The sequence below is a fragment of the Danio rerio genome, chromosome 2, assembly GCF_049306965.1.
Source record: "Danio rerio strain Tuebingen ecotype United States chromosome 2, GRCz12tu, whole genome shotgun sequence".
Taxonomy (NCBI): Eukaryota; Metazoa; Chordata; class Actinopteri; order Cypriniformes; family Danionidae; genus Danio; species Danio rerio.
Genome location: NC_133177.1, coordinates 19,796,372 through 19,807,749, shown reverse-complemented (window position 1 = coordinate 19,807,749; position 11,378 = coordinate 19,796,372). Strand labels below are relative to the sequence as shown.

General features: G+C 37.4%; 1 protein-coding gene across 5 annotated transcripts in view; it reads left to right on the top strand.

The window, feature by feature from the left end:
• The first annotated feature begins 344 nt into the window (after positions 1–344).
• Positions 345–11,378, top strand: part of st3gal3b (ST3 beta-galactoside alpha-2,3-sialyltransferase 3b) — a 165,947-nt gene continuing 154,913 nt past the window's right edge. For 3 of the 5 annotated variants that reach the window (XM_073915182.1, XM_073915151.1, XM_009298452.5), the window contains exon 1: positions 1,699–2,119. The gene's annotated coding sequence lies outside the window, so the exon portion shown is untranslated. Of the gene's footprint in view, positions 465–1,698; positions 2,120–11,378 lie in introns of those variants that run through there. The other 2 variants (XM_073915115.1, XM_073915184.1) reach the window with 2 other exon arrangements.

Genomic DNA, 11,378 nt, shown 5'->3' with positions numbered 1-11,378 from the left:
TGATTTAGTAAAAAAAGTTCTGTCAATCAATTCAGTGGGTAGGAAGAAGTGCACTCCTACATCATGTTGTGGTGGGCCTCATTATCACTGGGATTTGGATCATATTTTAATGTCAGGAAATTTTTAAAACAGAGACGTGTTGGGTTTATTTCACTCCAATATGACAGTGGACACATGATACATGCAGACAGTTCTGTCCAAACAGCTTTTTTCATCATAGGTTTAACTCATCACTGGTTCATAATAAGGTAATGTTTAGTCAAAGTCCCTTTAGTGGTGCTTAACACTGTACCTAGAGATCTACGATCTTGCAGATTTCAGTTGCAACCCATATCAAACACACCTGGCTGTAATTATCAAGTGCTGTTTAGGTCCTAATTAATTGGTTCAGGTGTGTTTGATCAGGGTTGGAGCTGAACAGGATGGTAGATCGTCAGGAACAGGTTGAGCACCTCTGCTTTAAGGCAAGTCATTTCACTCGGTGGCCATCTTTCAAACACCTCTCAGGCAGTATGTTTGGGCATTCTGTCTGGATGAGGAAAAAAAATTCTACAAAACTGTTTGACAAGCTTACAATTACATTACATATTTGGAATCACAATTGAAATTAAACAACTGTCTCATAAGTTTAGTTTCTAAACGTCCGAATCAAACAAAATCAGCATGTTGTCAGGTTGACCGAGCTAATGCTAACTCGAAAAGAACGAGATTCAACTGCAGACACCAACCTCATTTATAGCCATTCTACACATTATCATCCTCTGAATAGTGCTTCGTCAGATCGCGCTGCTCTGCTGAAATAATTCACAACTTGATCTTGATGGTGAATCTCCTTCACAAATGACAGAGACTCTTTGTTTACAACTTTGTGGGCGTTTGGATAGTTGCTGTCATGTAATGTGCTTTTGACAGAATGTACTGTACCTTGCGTTTGTTTCATACAGATTACAAAACCAGAAAACTTTTGTCTTTAGGTGTAGTTGGTTCATTTAAAAAGCACAGATTTCATGTTTAATGTTGATGTATTTCTTATGTCTGTGAAGCAAGTATTTGCTGATATTCGTAAAGCACACGTCTGGTCTGAGCTTCTCTGTCAGTCTAAAGCAATTGATGATTGACTCCTGTACTAGTAGGTGTCTTGTGCATTCTATAGTCTTTGGTTTAGTTTTTTACTTATGAGTTCGTCAATATTTATGTAATGTTATTGTAAAATGTTACCAAATTGTTTTATAATTGGCGAGAGCGAAAGGATAGTTGCTGTACCCTAAATCTATACAGCCTTCATGAAATTAGACAATTATAATTTTTTTATAGGTGTCTGTTTCGAAATTGTCACCAAACATCAAGATTAAAAAAGAACTTTAGTTGTTTTTTTTCTGCTTTTAAAATTGTGTTTTCTATCAAACTCATGGAGTTCTCTCAGAGAATAAAGCAGCTCTCTGTATTTCTCGGGACATGTGGAAATCCTCTGCCATCACTGCTGATTATGTAAGCATATGCAAAGCAACACTTCCAGTGACATTTATGTAAACTATGCATTAATATCAAGCCTATTGTTGTTTCTTTGCAATACACCAGTCCTGTTTTCACTGTTAGTTTTGCCGTCTTTTAATCTGCGGGGACTTAAGCAGCTCAGGAGCCTTGTGGCGATCACATGGGGGTCAGAAGACTTAAGCTGCTCTCTCTCTGCATGCCATTAGAACACGTGCAAGGAAACTGATGTGCAGTGCTGGGGTTTAATACAAAATCAGTGTGGAAATAATCTGCAGGGCATGATGTCATAAACTAAGTCACTTATAATATGATGCATATTTGTACTACAGCAAGTACCATAAATGTACATGATGGAGTGCATATTGTTGGACTGCGTTTGGAGTCATTAGGCATAAATACTATGGTGATTTTAATATCAGAGCACATCCTAGACAAAGTAGAATAAGCGTGGATGTCACCAGTGTGTAACAACAGCCCTTGTGGGCTTTAGGCCCTTAGGAATTAACTGAACATGTGACTGACTGGAGTCCTTAATGCTGTAATTCACCTGCTTATACTGGTGAAGAGTCAGTGGTTATGAGAAGAGGAAACTCCAGATGTGCCGAGGGACACTTCTCCAAGTTATGTAAGTTTATTTTGAAACACCTTTGCTTCTTACAGTGAGCTGAAGCTGGATGGAGATGAATGATTCTAGTGGAAACAAAGTGACTGATGCAGTTTTAAATATTTTGGTCAGTGCTGATTGTATATGGGTAGTTGACAAATAGGCAGCAAAAATGTTTCCCAATAATCCCTAAATTACTAAACATGGTCATCTTGAACCATTTCATTGTAAATAAACAGTTAAACACTCAGTAATATGTTATATTATTATTATTTACATAAATTAGCAAATAGTTTAGCTTATTAAAATTGATAGCTGTTATAAAGAAATAGAATCAAGTTATTAAATGTCAATTTTACTTCACTGTATCATTTACACATTTTATTAAAGAGCAAGTGGCACAGGAGGTAGTGCTGTCGCCTTACAGAAAGTCCAGAAGGTCACTGGTTCGAGCTTAGGCTGGGTCAGTTGGTGTTTCTGTGTGGAGTTTGCATGTTTTCCCTGTGTTCGCGTGGGTTTCCTTTGGGTGCTCCGGTTTCCCCCACACTGCAAAGATATGCGGTACAGGTGAATTGGGTAGGCTAAATTGTCTGTAGTGTATGAATATAAATGAGTGTGTATGGTTGTTTCCCAGAGATGGGTTGCGGCCGGAAGGGCATCTGCTGCGTAAAAATCTGCTGGATAATTTGGCGGTTCATTCCGCTGTGGCGACCCCAGATTAATAAAATGACTAAGCCGAAAAGAAAATGAATGAATGAATGACTAAAGAGCAACGAATGAATCTCTTATTTATTTAAATTTTTCGTTTGATTACATTAAAAATGCACACATCTAACGTTATAATGAAAGCATTTGATTGCTTTACTAGATTTTTATGCTCATTTAGAACAAAATTAGTTGTTTACAAAAACCCCACCAAGATTGACATCTTTAGATGTCATTATTAATATTAATTATGTGTAGATGTCTGTTCAAACCATAGACTAAAAGATATGGACGTAGTATCCGTGTTGTCACCCTTAAGTTTCTGAAGAGCGCAAGTGAAGCAACAAGTGGCATGGCCAACCGTCGTTATTTTGTTCACGTGTCATCCCACTGACCGGGCGTAACCAAAAAAGGGCAAAGAGGTGGAGCGTGAGCAGAGTTATAAACACCTGCTTGCATTTTGCTAAGACAGGCTTTTCTTTGGGAGAACACCTAGGCCCAATCCCAATTCTACCCCCTTAGATCTTCCCCTTACCCCTACCCCTTGTTTTGCATGTGCACGCCAAGGGGTAGGGGTGTCCCAATTCCTTTTAGCTTGAAGGCGTAAGGCTAAGGGAAAGAGGTGAATACCCCTTCGAAAGAAGACTTTTCAGGACCACACTCGAAAACAAGGGGTAAGAAAATTTCCCAGCATACATTAGCCACAGCGGAAGTAACCCGGAAGTAAGGAGATCCACAAATTGGTATTTTTTGCCATTATTAAAATTTTTTATGACAAACACATTTTAATATATTTGTAACCACGTTCGTGTTTTACTGTCATGCTTTAAAAAAAAAAAAGCTAAATTTTTGATCTATAATCCCTAATAATAGCTCCTGTACAGCAGTCCCACAACATTCTGACACTCAAATACCCTGTCAGAGAAGTCTAGTGCCTGAGAATGAGCTTTTTACAATGTCTGCTATAATGTTAATGTTGTTTTTATGTGTTTACCTAACCACGGTGTAAATGCACAGTACAGTTACAATGTTATTGCCACATTAGATCATTATGACAACATGATATATGCCTTCGGTGATCTCCTGAAGATAAATACCAAAAAGTAACACAACTGGAATAACTGCAGCAGTCATCATCTATGAAGCAAGAGACTGCGATGACATATGATGATGTTTGCAGGTGCTGTAGTCGTGTCCTAATTCTTAGGGGTAAATTTTGAAGCCCTTCACCTTAACCCTTGTTGTTGTTGGGACCAAAGGGAAGGGAAAGGGGTAGGGGTACAAAAATAGAATTGGGTTTGGGCCTTATAATACTTCATTACCTCCAACTCGTTTGTGTTCTGACCACATGGTTGTATACTATATCAATAAAGTTTTTAGTCTTTTAAAAACACTGTTGTAATACATTGGGCCACTAAACATTGTTCCTATAATGTTTGTCTAGGAAGAAAATGCTAATCACTTCCAAATACTTCAAATATAGTCTGTGTTTGTTGATGCAAGGCTATATTAGCTTCCCGAGAGAGAGTGGGAGGTTGCTGCTTGGTTCGAACACGCACTCAAAACCCAGACTTACGCTTCACTTCAAATCGCGTGTACAGAATCCTATGGAGCACATCAGCTGACAGTCACGCACCGCTATATGACTGTTTTGAGGATTGCATAGGAGGGGTGATAGCACCTGTAATGAAAAGGAAGGGAATCATGCCAATTTTATATTTATTTCAAAGGGTTTTCTTGCCCAAATAAAATTAAAGCACAAAACAGTCTCACATTTAAGAGCAAGGGGAGACCCCTGGTGGTTCAGCTGTATGGGTTGCGTATGTTATTGCCACCCTTCATAGAAAGACTGAAAATAGAGGAGAAATACGAAAAAATACATTCACGGGATGATAACGGTATAGAACTGTAAAATACAGGAGAATCCTGGGAAAAATGGGAAAGTTGACATGTATGCATCAGATTTACCCAACGGTAGGCCGACATCAATGTTCAACGAACAACCTAAATCAACCAAATATCAACGTCTATTGATGTTACAGCTTGACGTTGTGTGAACATTACCACTATGACATCTACATTGGATTTTGATTGCCATGCCTGACAAATAAATGTCAGCATTTGACATCAATATGATGTTGGTTTAAGATGTTGGCTCAACATTGGATTTTGGTCACTTTCCAACAAAACCTATAATCAACCAATTATCAATGTCATTTGACGTCGTTATTAGAAGTCTAATTAACGTTGTCCTTAGACTCTGGTTAGACATTGGATTTTGGTCACCTGACGTCAAGACCTAAATCTAACCTAATATTAACGTTTTATGATGTGGTGTGCCTGCAGGAAAACACCACTTTTGAAGAAAATAAAGAGATATGTTTATTTCGTGTGTCTGTATTCTGAATGTAAGAAGAAAAGTTTTTTTTTTTTCTATAATAAAAAACCTATACCCTTAAAACTTCATATGGTGTGCCATAGCTAAAAATTAAGAAAAACAGCTCTTAATATAATGCAAATAGCGTGAGAGTTGTTGTCGCACATACATGTGTGTTTTCATATTTTGATTTTCATTCCTAAGCTTAGAGGGCTCTTAAGTTCGAGGAGGGTATAAAAAAAGTTGGAGTCAGCTTTAAGTGTGTAAAACTTTAGCTCCAAGTGGGCTGTACAAACTTTTTTATGAATTTCTACACATTCCACAACCCTAAACCCAACCTCACAGTAACCTCTACTTTAATAACATCTTCTCTAACTACACCATCTCTAAACCCAACAAACTTGGAAGTCTGTAGCTGCAGAAAGACCTACTTGTTGAGTTCTAGATTGTGGTTTTCATTAATGTATTAATTTTCTTTTTCTTTTATTAATCTGGGGTTGCCACAGCGGAATGAACCAACATTATGCAGCATGTTTTATGCAGCGGATGCCCTTCCAGCTGCAACCCATCACTGGGTAACACCCATACACTTCCAATAGCGCATGTCTTTGGACTTGTGGGTGAAACCAGAGCACCTAAAGGGAAACCCACGCCAACATGGGGAGAACATACAAACTCCATACAGAAATGCCAACTAACCCAGCCGAGGCTCGAACCCACAAGGTGTGATCATGTTAAGTGATCATGCTACCCACTGCGCCATAGTGACACCTAATACTCATTATAATGTATGATGATAACGTGAAGGGGGACAGATGTCACAATTCTTTTTGGGTTAGAAGTGTAGGAAAGGGCCACACTACATACATATATAGGGGAAGCATGGTGACGCAGTGGGTAGAGCTCTCACCTCACAGAAATAAGTTTGCTGGTTCGCTGGCTACTCCTCCTTCTTGGCCCTTAAAATAGAATGTGAAGGGCTTCAAAATTTACCTCTGTGGGACACCACTATAATATCAGCACATGTCATCATATGTCATCGCGATCTCTTGCTTCATGTGAGATCAACGATCACGACTGCTGTAGTTATTTCAGTTATGTTATTTTTTGGCATTTATCTTCAGGAAATCACTGAAGGCAAAGATATCATATTATCATAATAATCTAATGTGGCAATAAGATTGTACCTGTAGGTTACATGTACTGTGCATTTACACAGTGGCCATATTCATCTTTGTAAACACAAAAACAACATTAACATTATAACAGATACTGTAAAAAGGTCCTTCCTAGCCACTAGGCTACATCGAGTGACAGAATGTTGTGTAACTGCTTTACAGGAGTTATTATTATGGATTGTAGGTAGTGAAATTTAGCGTGTTTTTTTTTTTTTTTTTTTTAGCATTTTTTTAGCATGGCTGTTATACACGAATGTATTAAAACATTTGCTTGTTTGTTGTAAAAATTCATAACCATGACAAAAAAATAAATACTAATTTGTGCATCTCCTTACTTCCGTGTACAGCCATCCTGCCGTTGTGTTCTGGGAAATTCTTACCCCTTGGTTTTGAGTGTAGTCTTGAAAAATCTCAGTTTCAAGGGGTAACTTGCCCTTCCCCTTAGCCCTACGCCTTCAAACTGAAGAGAATTGGGACACCTATACCCCTTCACGTGAATGAGCAAAAGGAGGACTAGTGTAGTTAGAACCGAAATAAGAAATACTCATTTCAGAGGGTTTATATAACAAGAGTTTATCTTAATTATCACTATAACATTCGTAACTACTGTACTTTGTATTGTTTTTATTGTTTGTTTTTTAATGGCATGTCTGCAGCAATATGATGATGCTTATAACAAATTTCCTGTCAAGTACAATAAAGTTTACTACTGCTACTAATTAAACTGTACAAACAATTGGAAATAACCAAATAAACCATATATATTGAAGTCAAAATTATTAGCCCCTTTGAATTTTTTTCTTCTTTTTTAAAGATTTTCTAAATGATGTTTAACAGAGCAAGGACATTTTCACAGTATGTCAGATAATACTTTTTTTTCTGAAGAAAGTCTTATTTGTTTAATTTCGGCTAGAATAAAAGCAGTTTTTAAATGTTTAAACACCATTTTAGGGCCAAATTTTTTAGCCCCTTTAAGCTATATATTTTCTCGATAATCAACAGAGCAAACCATCATTACACAATAACTTGCCTAATTACACTAACCTCCTTAGTTAACCTAATTAAGCCTTATTATATAAGAATATATATATTCTTTCATTCGTTTTCTTGTCAGCTTAGTCTCTTTATTAATCCCAGGTCTCCACAGCGGAATGAACCGCCAACTTATCCAGCAAGTTTTTACGCAGCAGATGCCCTTCCAGCTGCTACCCATCTCTGGGAAACATCCACACACACATTCACACATACGCTCATACAGTACAACAATTTAGCCTACCCAATTCACCTGTACCGCATGTCTTTGGACTGTGGGGGAAACCGGAGCACCCGGAGGACACATGGCCACATTCATTTGTGTTATATTAAAATTATGTTTAGTTTTGAAATAAAATAGTATTTTCTCTTGGCTCTGGCCGCATTATGCTCTGAATCCCAATGGAGTCTGTTTTACTCATCCATTCACCTTTCTTATTTACCAGTCCCTAGGCAACGGAAACAAGTTTAAAGATCATATTCAGATGTGTATCTTTGCTTAGTCATTGCGCTTTGTTACTGTAAGGATATTCTTAAGCACTGCCGCCATGTGTAATGTACACACTTGCATTGCACAGAAACTGAGCTGAAAATAAGGGATTGCTGCGGGCAAGGGTGTATTATTTTTCTTATGTGTCTAAAAACATCTTCTCAATTATAAAGCTCAGATATACCTCTTTTACCAATCCTTATACATAATATTTTAAAGAGGACCTATTAAAAAAACAATTTTATAAGGGTTTTAAATACAACTGTTTGTCAACAGTGTGTAAATATAGCCAGCCTCTAATGGTAAAAGTGAATAATTAAAAAAACTTCACTTTGATTGATGTTCTCCCTTTTTACATTTCATCCAAGTGGAAAAGTCCCTCTCATTAGTAACAATCTCTCCTTCATTAGCATAAACAGCCCTGAGTGAGAAGCAGCCGTCTGATATTAGAGTTTCTGCCATAATGAAGACACATAAACTGCATCCCAAATAACACACATTACACTTTTGCACTTTGTACTTATTCACTAACACACTCAACAACACAGTAAATGAATGTAGTGTCGTCCCAAATGAAACACTAATGTTTTTTTTTTAATAAGCGAAAATTCAAACCATTTTCTTGATGTTTGACAGCTGCTAAATTAGTGAAACAAATGACCAAACTTCCAAATTATACCTGCCATGTGCGTTACCACATACACCATCCGGAGGTCGTATAATCACTCTCATAGCAGAATTTTGCTTTCACAATCCTTCAAAAGTTCGCACTTAGATATTGCTTGATTAATAATAGCAGGTTTGGCATGCTGTCCCGGAAGAGAACCCGGAGATAATTGAGCCCAAGGCCCAGGTAGTTCCCGAGAGCTCCCCCTGGTAATGGAAAAAAGGGGGATATGGGGTGGATGGGGGGTTTCTTCTGAAAAAGAAGATGAGTAGTTTTAGCCGTGCTACTTATAGTGAGATTAATCTGACTGGCTAACTAATGATTATAGATGAGAGACCAGCTGTGATCAATCATATAATGTGCTCTTCTCGAAATTAGCTTGTGAAAATTCACAAAATAAAAAAAAGTAATCCAACATCAGTGCCAGAAAGCTGCGATGGTTGAGTGCATGAAGTGTCCAACATAACACACTTCTTTTTAGTGGTTGAATAAGTGCATGGATATTTAAAGTGCACTTATTCTTTTTAGAGTTGACTATTTATACTACAAAATGGCCTAGAATAGTGCATAAGTATACCCACATAGAAAGATTTCTCTGGTCCAGCTCTGGCCCACACAATCAGGTTTTCTTGGCTCACATGCCGTAATGAATTACGGGACATGACTGGACCAAATCTGGCTTCCAGACAAGGGCCAAACACGGACCATATCTGGGCCAAGTCTCAGCCAAGTCAATAACTCATAACTGGGCCTAAACTGGGCCCGATAGGTTGGTGTGTCACGATTGCAATGAAATTGATAAATCCATGAAGTGTTGCGCTTTAGGCACACCATGGGCAAGCTTTTTCTCAAAGTGACCTGATTGGTAGAATTTTTTTTCTTTCCGTTTTACATCTAGATGAAATCTTGTGTGCCGCCTTAAAGATGATGCCACCTCTGCCACACCCGAGCCATGTTCGGCCCACATGCTGTATGCCAGTGCCGGATGAATGCCTGCTGTGCAAGCTTTATGCCAACTCTGGGCCAGAATTATTTGCTACTAGGGTATGATTTAGGATGCACATATAGGCATTTGCAATGTTGGGCAAGCTATTTGAAAAATGTAGTGAGCTAAGCTATTAGTTACTCAGCTTAAAATGTAGCTTAACCCTTAAAGTAGCACTTCTTAAAAATAGTTTTTTGGTGCAAATCTTGTATTGAATAAAATACTGACACAACTCTGATAAATAGTAATAAGCAATTAAAAAAATAAGGATAACCAATGGATAAAACCAAGTGGTTATGATGCCTGTTAAAGGGTTTTAACTAGACTAAAAGCTAACCTCTCGGAAATGTAGCAAGCTAGGCTAAAAGGTACTTGACAAAATTAATAAAACTTTTTTTTTTCAATAAAAAAGTATCACAACAATAAAATTTGAGTATTCTCACTATTGTAGATATTTAAAAACATTGTAGTAAATACTATAAATTACTGAAGTTATTTTTTAAGCTCAGCATCAAATTTTACGTTATAGCATCTTAACATGCACCTCTTTAGGTATGGTCAAGAATCCTGCTTCAGAAATAACTCCCCTCCATCAGTCATCTTTCCATAAAACATTTCTTGTGTTAGCCTAATTTGTTGGCAACGTTACTAACCAAAGTGACATGTGGCAGTAACGCACCAAAAAGTTTGTTGTTGACCACCATAAAACAGGAAGAAGAATTCGTCATTCTTGCGATCATATGGATTTACTCTTTTCAGCTAGACACTGGCCTCACAGCTCTGTAAATACTGGTGCTGTTACTTATTGATCTGCGATCTGTAAATGTAGCTTGTGTTGACACAATTGTGAGACTTGACTAAAAAATAGCTTCACTACTGAAAAGCTATTTGTTTTAGAAAATAGTGACGCTACCGCCATGCTACTGAGAAATGTAGTTAAGCTAGTAGCGTCACTGCTCAACACTGGGCGTTTGTAACTCCACCCATTTTTGAAAAGAGAGATGGAAGCACAATCTCATCTGAATTTTAAGCAACAGTCACCAAAACAGAACAATTTGGATCAAAAGGGGCAGTTTCAGATAGTTATTCAGATAGTTATTCTAAACTTTTGATATAGTATTAAAAACAGCAAGCTTGACTGTACTTAGGCTGGTACTGGCAAAGCCCACAGAACATTCTTAAAACCAGTCCAAGAGTGAAGGAAATATTTCCTGGCAGTCTGGAAACTATGTGCTGCTCAAAAGCTCATTCAGCAAAGCTCTAGACTGACCACGTTCCTTCAGATTTCATATGGACATTTTATAATTATATATGTCTGAAATAATGAAATAAAGCTGTCTGGAGGAATATCCATTCTGTAAATCAACTGATTTGTGGAGCTCTATTTTTGCAAATGTATTTACAGCATTAAGGATTTCAAATCACAAACCATTCTTTGATGAAGTTGTAATTATTATTCATTATAAGTTCGATATGCTCATTTAAGTATATTCATCTATGTAATTTGTAACATGTTGTTAAATAATTATTGTCTCCCACTTTCTTTTTTTCCCAAAATTTGCATTTCTTTGCAAATTATAATTGTACAGTTTTGTATTATAAACATACTGCATGTAGAGTGTGTAGCAGGTCAGATGATTGTTTCTTGTTAGTAGAGACCAGGGGCCTCATGTACAAAGACTTTCATGGAAATCATACTAAAACATTGCGTACGCACAAAGCTGTAAATGTGTGTACGCAGAAAAAAATATTAATGTATGAAACACTGCGTATGCCGAATCCCTCGCATATTCTTTGTACATCCGAATGAACGTTAAACTGAGTGTAACATGCACGAGCGCAAAAC